Genomic DNA, 15,141 nt, shown 5'->3' on the forward strand with positions numbered 1-15,141 from the left:
AGAGCCCGTGGAAAATTGGAATCAGTGAGAATGTAGCACTTGATGAAGAACTCATAAGAAGTTATGCAGTTCCATGATAATCTCGAGATACCAGGGGGTAATACTCGACGACAGATCAAGGTAGAGGTTGGACTAGGGTATTGCTTTGCAGAAGACAAGTGCTCAAACTTGCACGAGAAACGGAATCAAGGAGAAACATGGTCAGAACCACGATTGCAAAGGATCAATTCACCGATACCAGATGATATTATACCAGGGAAATAGCTATTATTATAAGAAGCTTCCATGATAGGATCTACATCGTGTCCATGGGCATGAACACAAGGTTCAAGGTCGACTCCCACTTCTTCAATGCATAACCTTCCATTCGCCTCTCGTATTTTGATAATGACATTAGTTGTCGAAAATTTTACCTGGTGCAATACCAGATAAGTATGTCCCGCGAAATTTTCGGGTTCACACAGATTAAGGAAGGCATAGGTTCAACCCATCGGGGCATCGTAGAAAGATATACTACAAATTTCAGGAGTAAATAACACAAGCTCAAAAGTAGAGCATGGTTGACAAAGCGGAGGATACAATTTACCAAAGGCATTATGTATCCGAGGAAAAGCTCACAGGCTTATTGAATATGAAGGACGCTGTCGGATAAAATCCAACAAAGGATCTGGTGGTCCACAAGGGATCTGACGTGAGCAACGGTACTCCACTAGAGGAAGAAGAATGCAAGGAGATCAGATTATAGAAACAACTAACTAACTCACAAGCTCAAATGCAAAGGAATTATGAATTCCAAGACAAGGGATCAGAAGCAATGCTCTGATTAGGGATGGATAAGTTGAAAAGCCTTAGGGGTACAATCGATGACGATTTGATTGGTCGAGATCCAGCTCAGGTTAAAGATGTCTGAGCCGGAAGGATGAATTCTAGGATCTGATTGAGGATTGCGAGCATTCGCAACATATTGAATCAATGGACTCAAAAAGATAATGACAAAGGGTGCCAATAAGATTTCGAGACTTATGGGATTAATCATAATGCTAGTAAGCAATAATTTCAAGAGCAATAGGCTGCTCAGGATTTTCGGAAGTTCAAATAGTATTTCAAAGGCTTTTGTGAATTACTTGAATCAACTGGGGATGAGCGGATACTCGGTAAGTGCGAGAATTATCCGTAGGGGTATTCAGGTGACAAGGAACAGCAAGGCAGTAAGCTCAAAGGATTCTCGGAACAACAGAGAGAATTTCGGGGTATCTTGTAATAACAAGATCAACGGGGAAACATTGTATGAATGGCGAGTATACGTGGTTATCCATAGGAGTTTATCGATGGAAGGGAATTGCAAAAGCGATGAACACAAGTTCTCGGGTTATCGGCGGAGAGTATCTTCAGGGTCTTCACGTGCAGCAGACGATCATCAGTAATAAGGGGCTCTCCGGGTGAAAGTGATCACAAGATCCTAATGTTAGATTTAGCAAAATTCATTTAACCCGAATAGGAGAGAGATCAGAGTCCCAGAGTAAAGGTCGAGGAGTAAATGATCCTAGTACCACCCAATGGCGACGTGGGCCCGTAAGCCACACAGCCATGTTAGTAAAAGTTTAGCAATGACTAGACTCAACTTCGGCCAAAGAGTGTGGAAAGGGGGATTCCTACAAGCAGTTGGCTCTGATACCAACTTGTGACGCCCCCGTTTTGACCGTACACTAATCATGCATGCAAATATGTACGATCAAGATCAGGGACTCACGAGAAGATATCACAACACAACTCTACAACATAAATAAGTCATACAAGCATCATAATACAAGCCAGGGGCCTCGAGGGCTCGAATACAAGTGCTCGATCATTGACGAGTCAGCGGAAGCAACAATATCTGAGTACAGACATAAGTTAAACAAGTTTGCCTTAAGAAGGCTAGCACAAAAGTAGCAACGATCGAAAAGGCAAGGCCTCCTGCCTGGGACCTCCTAACTACTCCTCGAAGCCGAACTCCATGTAGAATCATCCTCGGGATCTCTAGCTCCTGGACTCCAGCATCTGGTTGAGACAATCCGGTATAGAAAGGGGAAAAGAGGGAGAAAAGCAACCGTGAGTACTCATCCAAAGTACTCGCAAGCAAGGAGCTACACTACATATGCATGGGTATATGTGTAAAGGGTCATATCGGTGGACTGAACTGCAGAATGCCAGAATAAGAGGGGATAGCTAATCCTGCCGAAGACTACGCTTCTGGCAGCCTCCATCTTGCAGCATGTAGAAGAGAGTAGATTGAAGTCCTCCAAGTAGCATCATATAGCATAATCCTACCCGGCGATCCCCTCCTCGTCGCCCTGTTAGAGAGCGATCACCGGGTTGTATCTGGCACTTGGAAGGGTGTATTTTATTCAGTATCCGGTTCTAGTTGTCATAAGGTCAAGGTACAACTCCGGGTCGTCCTTTTACCGAGGGACACGGCTATTCGAATAGATAAACTTCCCTGCAGGGGTGCACCACATAACCAACACGCTCGATCCCATTTGGCCGGACACACTTTTCTGGGTCATGCCCGGCCTCGTAAGATCAACACGTCGCAGCCCCACCTAGGCTCAACAGAGAGGTCAACACGCCGGTCTAAATCCTATGCGCGCAGGGGTCTGGGCCCATCGCCCATTGCACACCTGCACGTTGCTTACGCGGCCGGAAGCAGACCTAGCCTAGGCGTTCCAGTCCAATCCGGCGCGCGCCGCTCCGTCGCTGACGTCAAGAAGTGCTTCGGCTGATACCACGACGTCGGGATACCCATAACTACTACCGCGTAGATGGTTAGTGCGTATAGACCAAATGGCCAGACTCAGATCAAATACCAAGAACTCGTTAAGCGTGTTAAGTGTCCGCGAACGCCGACCAGGGCCAGGCCCACCTCTCTCCTAGCCGGTCTCAACCTGCCCTGTCGCTCCGCCACAAAGTATCAGTCGGGGGCCATCAGGAACCCAGGCCCACCTCTACCGGGATGGAGCCACCTGTCCTTTCAGCCCCCTCATATGCATCACTTGCGGGTACTCCTCGAGCCGACCCGACTTTAGGTACCACATGTGTCATGTATATAATGTATATAGTATATACCCGTGATCATCTCCCGAAGTGATCACGGCCCAGTAGTATAGCATGGCAGACGGACAAGAGTGTAGGGCCACTGATGGAACACTAGCATCCTATACTAAGCAGTAGGATAGCAGGTAAGGGTAACAACTGTAGCAACAATGACAGGCTATGCATCAGGATAGGATTAATGGAAAGCAGTAACATGCTACACTACTCTAATGCAAGGAGCATAGAGAAGAATAGGCGATATCTGGTGATCAAGGGGGGGCTTGCCTGGTTGCTCTGGCAAGTAGGAGGGGTCGTCTTCGATGTAGTCGAACACACGAACATCGGCAGCGGTCTCGAAGTCTAACGGAAAGAAGTAACGGAGGGGGAACACAATAAATAATAGAGCAATCAATGTAACACAAAGCAAGACGCGGCGATACGTTGTGTTAGGGGTGACCTAATGTAGGAATAGGTGATACCGGCGGAGGGGTGAAACATCCGGGAAAGTATCCCAGGTGTTTCACGTTTTCGGACAGATGAACCGGAGGTGAAATCTTGCAGGTTCACTAAGCTAGGGATGCGTGGCGGACGAACGGACTGCGTATTCGGATTCGTCTCGTCGTTCTGAGCAACTTTCATGTACACAGTTTTTCCATCCGAGCTACGGTTTATTTTATATCAATTTTTAAAGATTTAAATCATTTTTAGAATTAATAAATTAATTTAATTCGAAATTTAATTAATACATCAGCATGACGTCAGCAGTCAACGTTGACCGTTGACCTGGTCAACCTGACAGGTGGGTCCCACCTGTCAGTGACTGTTAGTTAATTAACAATAGTTAATGAGGTTATGTAGTTATTAGGCTAGTTAATCTTAATTAGTTAATATTAACAAGATTAATTAAGTTAATTAATTATCTTAATTTAATTTTATTATTTATTTATTATTATTTTATTAAATAATTTTTTTAAATCATTTTTCTATATTAAAACGTTCTGGGGCTGGGCCCCGTTTGTCATAGGCCCCAGGGGCCTTTGCGGGCGTGCGGGTTACGGGCGCAACCCGAACGGGCGATGGCCCTCGCGGGTGCACCCAACTGGCGCGGGTGTCGGCGCGCCGGCGTGAAGCCGCGACAGCAGCCGAGGGGCGGAACCGGGCGGCGGCCAACGAGGTAGGGCCGCGGCGAGGCCGGCCGCCAGTGGCTGGCACGGGAGGGACGGGAGGAGCGCCGGGCGGCACCGGAGCGGGGCGCGGGGAGCGGCGGCCGCCGGCAAGCGCGAGGGAAGGCGCGGAGCCATCGGCGCGCGGGACAGCGGTGGAGCATCAGCAATGGTGGCGGGCTCGGCGGCAGGTGCAGGCGGAGTTGCCGCGGGGCTCGGGGGCGCGCGAGGCGCGGCAGACCGGAGCGGTGGGGAGGGGCAGCGCGTGCGGGCGGCAGCAGGGGAAGCGGGCGGCAAGGCGGAGCAGGGCCACGCGGGCGGGAAGCGCATGACGGCGAGGCCACGGCGCAGCTGGACACAGCCACGGGCGCGGCCGAGGCGGGGTGAGCGTGGTCGCGCGATGGGGGGGGCACGCGGTCGGTGAGGTTGCTGCAGCGGAGCAGGGGGGCGGCGCGGTGAGCGACGGGTCAGCGCGCGGGCGTGAGGCGGGAGGCCGCGCATGGACGAGGCACGCAGGGGGAAGAGGAGGACGGACGGCGGCGACAGAAAGGGGAAGGGAGGAACCGGGGCTCACCGCGGGATGCAGGGATCGGGGCAGTGGGCTCGGGGAGGAGGACGACGAAGGGACGGCGTCGGGGCGAGGTGGCGCCGGCGACGGGCGCCGTCGTCGAGGTCGCGGGGGGGGGGGGGGGGATCGGGGCGATCCCGATCCAGATCGGGGAGGAGTGGCCGATGTGGGGGGGGGGGGAGTGGGTGCGTGGGGTAGGTTAGGGTTTCGGGTGAGTGGATAAGGGAAGTGGGGGGAGTGGCCGGCTGGGCCTGGTGGTTTGGCCAAGTGGGGCTGTGGCCTGCTGGGCCGGAGCCCGGTGGGGGGTGGGTTTGCTCTCTCCTTTTTTTTGCTTTGTTTTATTTCTACTTTTTCTTTTCTGCTTTCTTTTATCTATTTAATAATTTATAGTTTTACAAAAGTAAAACCCGTACCTAAAATAGAGTTACAACTCCAACTACTTTCACAGAAAGTTTTACCCCTGATCAAAATAGTTTAGCAATTTATAATATTTAAAAGGTATTTATTTAATAGTTTTACCTACTATTTTAATCATTTAAGTGCATTTAAACCTTTTATAAAAATGTGGTTTCTCCACAATAATTACCTATGCATTATTTGGCAACACCCCAACATTTTAGTTTTAATATTTGTAAAATCTTTACCGTTTGACTTTATTTTTAGTTTGAATTTCGAATCGATTTTGAACTAACACGAGATTAACAACAGTAATCGTGGTGACGTGGCATCATTAACGTGGGATTACTGTAGCCTAATTATCCGGGCGTCACAATCTACTACTATTACTCCACACTCGACCGACTCCTGCCTGCATCTAGAGTATTAACTTCATGAAGAACAGAGTAACACATTAAGTAAGATGACATGATGTAGAGGAATAAACTCAAACAATATGATGTAAACCCCATCTTTTTATCCTCGATGGCAACAATACAATATGTGCCTTGCTGCCCCTACTATCACTGGAAAAGGACACCGCAAGATTGAACCCAAAGCGAAGCACTTCTCCCATTGCAAGAAAAACCAATCTAGTTGGCCAAACCAAATCGATAGTTCGAAGAGACTTGCAAAGATATCAAATCATGCATATAAGAATTTAGAGGAGATTCAAATAATATTCATAGATAAGCTGATCATAAATCCACAATTCATCGGATCTCGGCAAACACGCCGCAAAAAGTATTACATCGAATAGATCTCCAAGAACATCGAGGAAAACATGGTATTGAGAATCAAAGAGAGAGAAGAAGCCATCTAGCTACTAGCTATGGACCCGTTGGTCTGTGGTAAACTACTCATGCTTCATCGAAAGGGCAATGGTGTTGATGTAGAAGCCCGCCTTGATCCAATCCCCCTCCGGCAGGACGCCGGAAAAGGCCCCTAGATGGGATCTCACGGGTACAGAAGGTTGTTGCGGTGGAAAAGTATTTTCGTGGCTCTCCTGGTAGGTTTTGGAATATTTGAGAATATATAGCCGGAAGAAATAGGTCGGTGGAGTCACGAGGGGCCCACAAGGGTGGGGGCGCACCCTACCCCTGGGTGCGCCCTCCGTCCTTGTGGCCGCCTCGTGGCTTCCCTGACATGTACTCCAAGTCCTGTGGATGTCTTCTGGTCCAAAAAAGTTCATCGCGGAAGTTTCATTCCGTTTGGACTCCGTTTGATATTACTTTTCTACGAAACACTAAAACAAGGAAAGAACAGGAACTGGCTCTAGGTTAATAGGTTAGTCCAAAAAATAAAATAAAATACATATTAATGCATATAAAACCTCCAAAACAGATAATATAATAGCATGGAACAATAAAAAATTATAGATACATTGGAGACTTATCAAGCATCCCCAAGCTTAATTCCTGCTCGTCCTCGAGTAGGTGAATGATAAAAACAGAATTTTTGTTGTGGAAAGCTACCTAACATATTTATCCATGTAATTTTCTTTATTGTGGCATGAATGTTCAGATCCGTACGATTCAAAGCAAAAGTTTAATATTGACATAAAAACAATAATACTTCAAGCATACTAACAAGATAATTATGTCTTCTCAAAATAACATGGCCAAAGAAAGTTTATCCCTACAAAATCATATAGTCTGGCTATGCTCCATCTTCATCACACAAAATATTCAAATCATGCACAACCCCGATGACAAGCCAAGAAATTGTTTCATACTTTTGATGTTCTCAAACCTTTTCAACTTTCACGCATTACATGAGCGTGAGCCATGGACATAGCACTATAGGTGGAATAGAAGGTTGTTGTGGAGAAGACAAAAATAAGGAGATAGTCTCACATCAACTAGGCGTATTAACGGGCTATGGAGATGCGCATCAATAGATATCAATGTGAGTGAGTAGGGATTGCCATGCAACGGATGCACTAGAGCTATAAGTTTATGAAAGCTCAAAAAGAAAACTAAGTGGGTGTGCATCCAACTTGCTTGCTCATGAAGACCTAGGGCAATTTGAGGAAGCCCATTGTTGGAATATAGAAGCCAAGTTCTATAATGAAAATTCCCACTAGTATATGAAAGTGACAACATAGGAGACTCTCTATCATTAAAATCATGGTGCTACTTTGAAGCACAAGTATGGAAAAGGATAGTAACATTGCCCCCTCTCTCTTTTTCTCTCATTTTTTTGCTTTTTACTTTTTTTTTCCTTTTTTTCTTTCTCTCCTCTTTTTTTTCTTTTTTTCTTTCTTTCTTTTATTTTCTCACATGGGACAATGCTCTAATAAGGAAAATCATCATACTTCTATTTACTAACAACTCAAAAATTACAACTCGATACTAGAACAAGTTATGACTCTATATGAGTGCCTCCGGCAGTGTACCAGGATGTGCAATGAATCAAGAGCGACATGTACAAAAAATGATGAATGGTAGCCTTGCCACAAATACGATGTCAACTACATGATCATGCAAAGCAATATGACAATGATGATGTGTGTCATAATAAACGGAACGGTGGAAAGTTGCATGGCAATATATCTCGGAATGGCTATGGAAATGCCATAATAGGTAGGTATGGTGGCTGTTTTGAGGAAGGTATATGGTGGGTTTATGGTATTGGCGAAAGTTGCGCGGTACAAGAGAGGCTAGCAATGGTGGAAGGGTGAGAGTGCGTATAATCCATGGACTCAACATTAGTCATAAAGAACTCACATACTTATTGCAAAAATCTATTAGTCATCGAAAGAAAGTACTACGCGCATGCTCCTAGGGGTATAGATTGGTAGGAAAATACCATCGCTCGTCCCCGACCGCCACTCATAAGGAAGACAATCAAAAAATATCTCATGCTCCAACTTCATTACATAACGGTTCACCATACGTGCATGCTACGGGACTCACAAACCTTAACACAAGTATTTCTCAAATTCACAAATACTCACTAGCATGACTCTAATATCACCATCTTCATATCTCAAAACAATCATAAGGAATCAAACTTCTCATAGTATTCAATGCACTTTATATGAAAGTTTTTATTATATCCTTCTTGGATGCCTATCATATTAGGACTAATTTTATAACCAAAGCAAATTACCATGCTGTTTTAAAGATTCTCAAAATAATATAAGTGAAGCATGAGAGTTCAACAATTTCTATAAAATAAAACCACTACCGTGCTCTAAAAAGATATAAGTGAAGCATGAGAGCAAAATTGCCTAGCTCAAAAGATATAAGTGAAGCACATAGAGTATTACAACAAATCACGATTCATGCGTGTCTCTCTCAAAAGGTGTGTACAGAAATGATGATTGTGGCAAACTAAAAAGCAAAGACTCAAATCATACAAGACGCTCCAAGCAAAACACATATCATGTGGTGAATAAAAATATAGCCTCAAGTAAAGTTACCGATAGACGAAGACGAAAGAGGGGATGCCTTCCAGGGCATCCCTAAGCTTAGGCTCTTGGTTGTCCTTCAATATTACCTTGGGGTGCCTTGGGCATCCCCAAGCTTAGGCTCTTGCCACTCCTTATTCCATAGTCCATCAAATCTGTACCCAAAACTTGAAAACTTCACAACACAAAACTCAATAGAAAATCTGATAAGCTCCGTTAGTATAAGAAAATAAATCACCACTTTTGGTACTGTTGTGAACTCATTCTTTATTTATATTGGTGTAATATCTGTTGGGGAACGCAGTAATTTCAAAAAAAATCCTACGATCACGCAAGATCTATCTAGGAGATGCAAAGCAACGAGAGGGGAGAGTGTATCCACATACCCTCGTAGACCAAACGCGGAAGCGTTTAGTAACGCGGTTGATGTAGTCGAACTTATTCGTGATCCAATCGATCCAAGTACCGAATGTACGGCACCTCCGCGTTCAGCACACGTTCAGCTCGATGACGTCCCTCGTGCTCTTGATCTAGTTGAGTCTGAGGGAGAGTTCCGTCAGCACGACGGCGTGGCGACGGTGATGATGATGTTACCGGCGCAGGGCTTCGCCTAAGCACTACGGCGATATGATCGAGGTGTGTAATTGTGGAGGGGGGCACTGCACACGGCTAAAAGATCAACTTGTGTGTTCTAGGGTGCCCCCTGCCCCCGTATATAAAGGAGGGAGGGGGAGGCCGGCTGGCCTTAGGGGCGCGCCCAAGGAGAGGGAGTCCTACTAGGACTCCAAGTCCTAGTAGGATTCCACTTGGTGGAAGGGGGAAGGAAGGGAGAGGGAGAGGGAGAGGGAAAGGGGGGCCGCGCCCCCTCCCCTAGTCCTGTTAGGACTCCCCATGGGGGGGCACGCGCGCCTGCCCTATGTGGGCTGTCCTCTCTCTCCCTATGGCCCATGATGGCCCATTGCTTCCCCGGGGGGTTCCGGTAACCCCTCCGGCACTCTGTTTTTATCCGAAACTATCTGGAACACTTCCCGTATCCGAATAACACGGTCGAATATATCAATATTTATGTCTCGACCATTTCGAGACTCCTCGTCACATGCGTGATCTCATCTGGGACTCCGAACAAACTTCGGTCATCAAAACACATAACTCATAATACAAATCGCCATCGAACGTTAAGCGTGCGGACCCTACGGGTTCGAGAACTATGTAGACATGACCGAGACACATCTCCGGTCAATAACCAATAGCGGAACCTGGATGCTCATATTGGCTCCTACATATTCTATGAAGATCTTTATCGGTCAAACTGCATAACAACATACGTCGTTCCCTTTGTCATCGGTATGTTACTTGCCCGAGATTCGATCGTCGGTATCATCATACCTAGTTCAATCTCGTTACTGGCAAGTCTCTTTACTTGTTCCTTAATACTTCATCCCGCAACTAACTCATTAGTCACATTGCTTGCAAGGCTTATAATGATGAGCATTACCGAGAGGGCCCAGAGATACCTCTTCAAAACACAGAGTGACAAATCCTAATCTCGATCTATGCCAACCCAACAAATACCTTCGGAGACACCTGTAGAGCATCTTTATAGTCACCCATTTACGTTGTGACATTTGATAGCACACAAAGTGTTCCTCCGCTATTCGGGAGTTGCATAATCTCATAGTCTGAGGAACATGTATAAGTCATGAAGAAAGCAGTAGCAATGAAACTGTACCGATCATAATGCTAAGCTAACGAATGGGTCTTGTCCATCACATCATTCTCATAATGATGTGATCCCGTCCATCAAATGACAACACATGTCTATGGTTAGGAAACATAACCATCTTTGATAAACGAGCTAGTCAAGTAGAGGCATACTAGGGACACTTATGTTTTGTCTATGTATTCACACATGTACTAAGTTTCCGGTAAATACAATTCTAGCATGAATAATAAACATTTATCATGAAATAAGGAAATAAATAATAACTTTATTATTGCCTCTAGGGCATATTTCCTTCAGTCTCCCACTTGCACTAGAGTCAATAATCTAGATTACAAAGTAATGATTCTAACACCCATGGAGTTTTGGTGCTGATCATGTTTTGCTCGTGAAAGAGGCTTAGTCATGGGTCTGCAACATTCAGATCCGTATGTATCTTGCAAATCTCTATGTCCCCTTCCGACACTTGATGACGGATGGAATTGAAGCGTCTCTTGATGTGTTGGGTTCTCTTGTGAAATCTAGATTCTTTTGCCAAGGCAATTGCACCAGTATTTACACAAAAGATTTTCATTGGACCCGATGCACTAGGTATGACACCTAGATCGGGTATGAACTCCTTCATCCAGACTCCTTCATTTGCTGCTTCCGAAGCAGCTATGTACTCCGCTTCACACGTAGATCTCGCCACGACGCTTTGCTTGGAATTGCACCAACTGACAGATCCACCATTCAATAAAAATACGTATCCGGATTGTGACTTAGAGTCATCCGGATCAGTGTCAAAGCTTGCATCGACATAACCGTTTACAACGAGCTCTTTGTCACCTCCATAAACGAGAAACATATCCTTAGTCCTTTTCAAATATTTCAGGATGTTCTTGACCGATGTACAGTGCTCCACTCCGGGATTACTTTGGTACCTCCCTGCTATACTTATAGCAAGGCACACATGAGGTCTGGTACACAACATTGCATACATGATAGTACCTATGGCTGAAGCATAGGGAACGACTTTCATTTTTCTCTCTATCTTCTGCATTGGTCGAGCATTGAGTCTGACTCAACTTCACACCTTGTAATGCAGGTAAGAACCCTTTCTTTGACTGATCCATTTTGAACTTCTTCAAAACTTTATCAAGGTATGTGCTTTGTGAAAGTCCAATTAAGCGTCTTGATCTATCTCTATAGATCTTGATGCCCAATATGTAAGCAGCTTCACCGAGGTCTTTCATAGAAAAACTTTTATTCAAGTATCCCTTTATGCTATCCAGAAATTTTATACCATTTCCAATCAACAATATGTCATCCACATATAATATTAGAGATGCTACAGAGCTTTCACTCACTTTCTTGTAAATACAGGCTTCTCCAAAAGTCTGTATAAAACCATATGCTTTGATCACACTATCAAAACGTTTATTCCAACTTCGAGAGGCTTGCACCAGTCCATAAATGGATCGCTGGAGCTTGCACACTTTGTTAGCACCCTTTGGATTGACAAAACCTTCTGGTTGCCTCATATACAACTCTTCTTCCAGAAATCCATTCAGGAATGCAGTTTTGACATCCATTTGCCAAAATTCATAATCATAAAATGCGGCAATTGCTAACATGATTCGGACAAACTTAAGCATCGCTACGAGTGAGAAAGTCTCATCATAGTCAACTCCTTGAACTTGTCAAAAACCTTTTGCAACAAGTCGAGCTTTGTAGACAGTAACATTACCGTCAGCGTCGGTCTTCTTCTTGAAGATCCATTTATTTTCTATGGCTTGCCGACCATCGGGCAAATCCACCAAAGTCCACACTTTGTTCTCATACATGGATCCCATCTCAGATTTCATGGCCTCAAGCCATTTCGTGGAATCTGGGCTCATCATCGCTTCCTCATAGTTCGCAGGTTCACCATGGTCTAGTAACATGACTTCTAGAACAGGATTACCGTACCACTCTGGTGCGGACCATACTCTGGAAGACCTACGAGGTTCTGTAGTAACTTGATCTGAAGTTTCATGACCATTATCATTAGCTTCCTCACTAATTGGTGTAGGAATCACTGGAAATGATTTCTGTGATAAACTACTTTCCAATTCAGGGGAAGGTACAATTACCTCATCAAGTTCTACTTTCCTCCCACTCACTTCTTTCGAGAGAAACTCCTTCTCTAGAAAGGATCCATTCTTAGCAACGAATATTTTCCCTTCGGATCTGTGATAGAAGGTGTACCCAACAGTTTCCTTTGGGTATCCTATCAAGACGCATTTCTCCGATTTGGGTTCGAGCTTATAGGTTGAAGCTTTTTCACATAAGCATCGCAGCCCCAAACTTTAAGAAACGACAACTTTGGTTTCTTGCCAAACCACAGTTCAGAAGGCGTCGTCTCAACGGATTTTGATGGTGCCCTATTTAAAGTGAATGCAGCCGTCTCTAAAGCATAACCCCAAAACGATAGCGGTAAATCAGTAAGAAACATCATAGATCACACCATATCTAATAAAGTACGGTTACGACATTCGGACATACCATTTCATTGTGGTGTTCCAGGTGGCGTAAGTTGTGAAACTATTCCACATTGTTTCAAATGAAGACCAAACTCGTAACTCAAATATTCACCTCCATGATCAGATCATAGAAACTTTATTTTCTTGTGATGATGATTTCTTTACTCTGAAATTCTCTGAACTTTTCAAATGTTTCAGACTTATGCTTCATTAAGTAGATATAACCATATCTGCTCAAATCATCTGTGAAGGTAAGAAAATAACGATACCCGCTGTCATGGAATTGTCACGGCAGATGTCCTAGTGGAAGGACTTAATCATGGAGCCATTGCGACGTAGTTAGCTTAAAGGGGTTAAAAAGGGACAAAGGACATGAGGAGTTTATACTAGTTCGGCCCCTTACGGTGAAGGTAAAAGCCTAATCGAGTTTGAGGTGGTATTGCTAGGGTTTTGATTACCAGGGAGCGAATACGCTTAGCCTGGCTTTCGATTTGTTGTTTCTTGCCCTAAGCCGCAGCCGGGTCGTCCCCTTATATACATGGGTTGACGCCCCGCGGCTTACAGAGTCCCGGCTGGCTCATACAAATGTGTCCGGCCGGGTGACTTATCTTACATGCCTTACAATACAAGTCATATATACATGGCGGTTTACACTTACGGGCCTTAAACCGCCTTTGGGTTTTGGGCCCTTTAGCAAGTCTACTTCATGAACCGCCATTTTCAACATATTCATGGGCTTTGTTTAGGTGAACCGTCATTGGGATAACCTAGCCCCTCCTGGGCGGGTCATATCCAATAGTCATATCCCCAACATTAGGCCCCAGGTTGATTTGAACTTGTTCATGTCAATCTTCAACACTTAGAAAACATCCTTCTTCATCTTCCTGTGAGATATTGTAACCCGCCATGATGTCATCTCCTGAGATTGTGGTAATCCACCGTGACGTCACCTGTTATTAATATTACATATGGCCCAAATCTTAATAAATCTTCTCTTTTAATGAACCTCCGAAAATCGAGGCGCTCACGCCGTCACATATCCATTTTTATCTCCTCGATTCCCGCGCATGCCACTTATCCTTCCAGCCTTATAAATAGGGCCACGGGTCCTCTTTTCACTCTCCCCCTTTTGCCTTCTCGTGTTCATCTTCTTCCTCGCAATGCTCCAGTGCGCCCGAGCTCCGCCGCCGTCGATCTTTGTCCACTACTTCAACTCCGGTCCCTGCATCACCCTGAAGGAACCAGAACGCCACGACACCCCTCCATTGTTCATCAGCGTCGGTAAGCATTCACATTTCCTCTTAATAGATCTGCTTAAGGGTTTCCCTGTTCGTCGGTGTTCATCACTGTTCCTCCTTCTCTTTCCTAGATTGCATAGTTTTGATCTGAAAACAACACAGATCTTGTGTGGTAGCAGTTTTAGCACTTGTTTTTTTAATATCAGAATATATCCTCATTGCAACAGATCTCATCTGGGCATCCCCACTTTTCTGCTGCCGCCACCTTAGGTTTAGATTTTATTTCATTTCTCTGAACTGCTGTAGATCCAATCTTATAGCTCCAATCTGTGAAACCTATTTGTCCCAACACTTAGTAAAATTTTCTCTTGATAGATGTTGAGTACCATTGCTGTCACGGCGGCTTATATCACCAGTTATAATTATCCATATATCATTAGGCCCCATTTAAGCCACCATTCGGAATATATACTGTAGCTTTTTTACTTCCGGCTTAATGAATCAATTTGAACCGGCAAAATTTTTCTTTCCTTTAGGATTTTCTCTTCACAATGCCGCCAAAGACAGCCACTTCATGTAACTAGGTTCTCTCCATTGTCACTGAGAACACAGTCAAAGACTTTGTCAAAATCAGGTACTTGCCAGCAAAGAATGTCATGCATTATCGCGCCCCTGATCCAAGCAAAGAAAGACCTCGGCCAAAGGATGACAAAGTCATTGTTTTTACTGATCACATGAATCGGGGCTTCTCACCGACCGGTTCTAAATTTTTTCGAGACGTTCTGCACTTCTTTCAACTCCATCCTCAAGACATCAGACCTAATTCCATGTCAAACATCTGCAACTTTCAAGTCTTCTGCGAAGTATACCTTCAAGAGGAGCCCATTGTCGAACTCTTTAGGGAATATTTTTATTTAAACTGCCAAAACGAGTTTACGAACGGACCCAACTTGGAACTTGGCGGAATCTCAATTCAACGAAGAAGAGATGCCATCTTCCCCTATGCTTGCTTGCCGAGTCACTCCA

Source organism: Aegilops tauschii, chromosome 7 (assembly GCF_002575655.3).
Source record: "Aegilops tauschii subsp. strangulata cultivar AL8/78 chromosome 7, Aet v6.0, whole genome shotgun sequence".
Classification (NCBI taxonomy): domain Eukaryota; kingdom Viridiplantae; phylum Streptophyta; class Magnoliopsida; order Poales; family Poaceae; genus Aegilops; species Aegilops tauschii.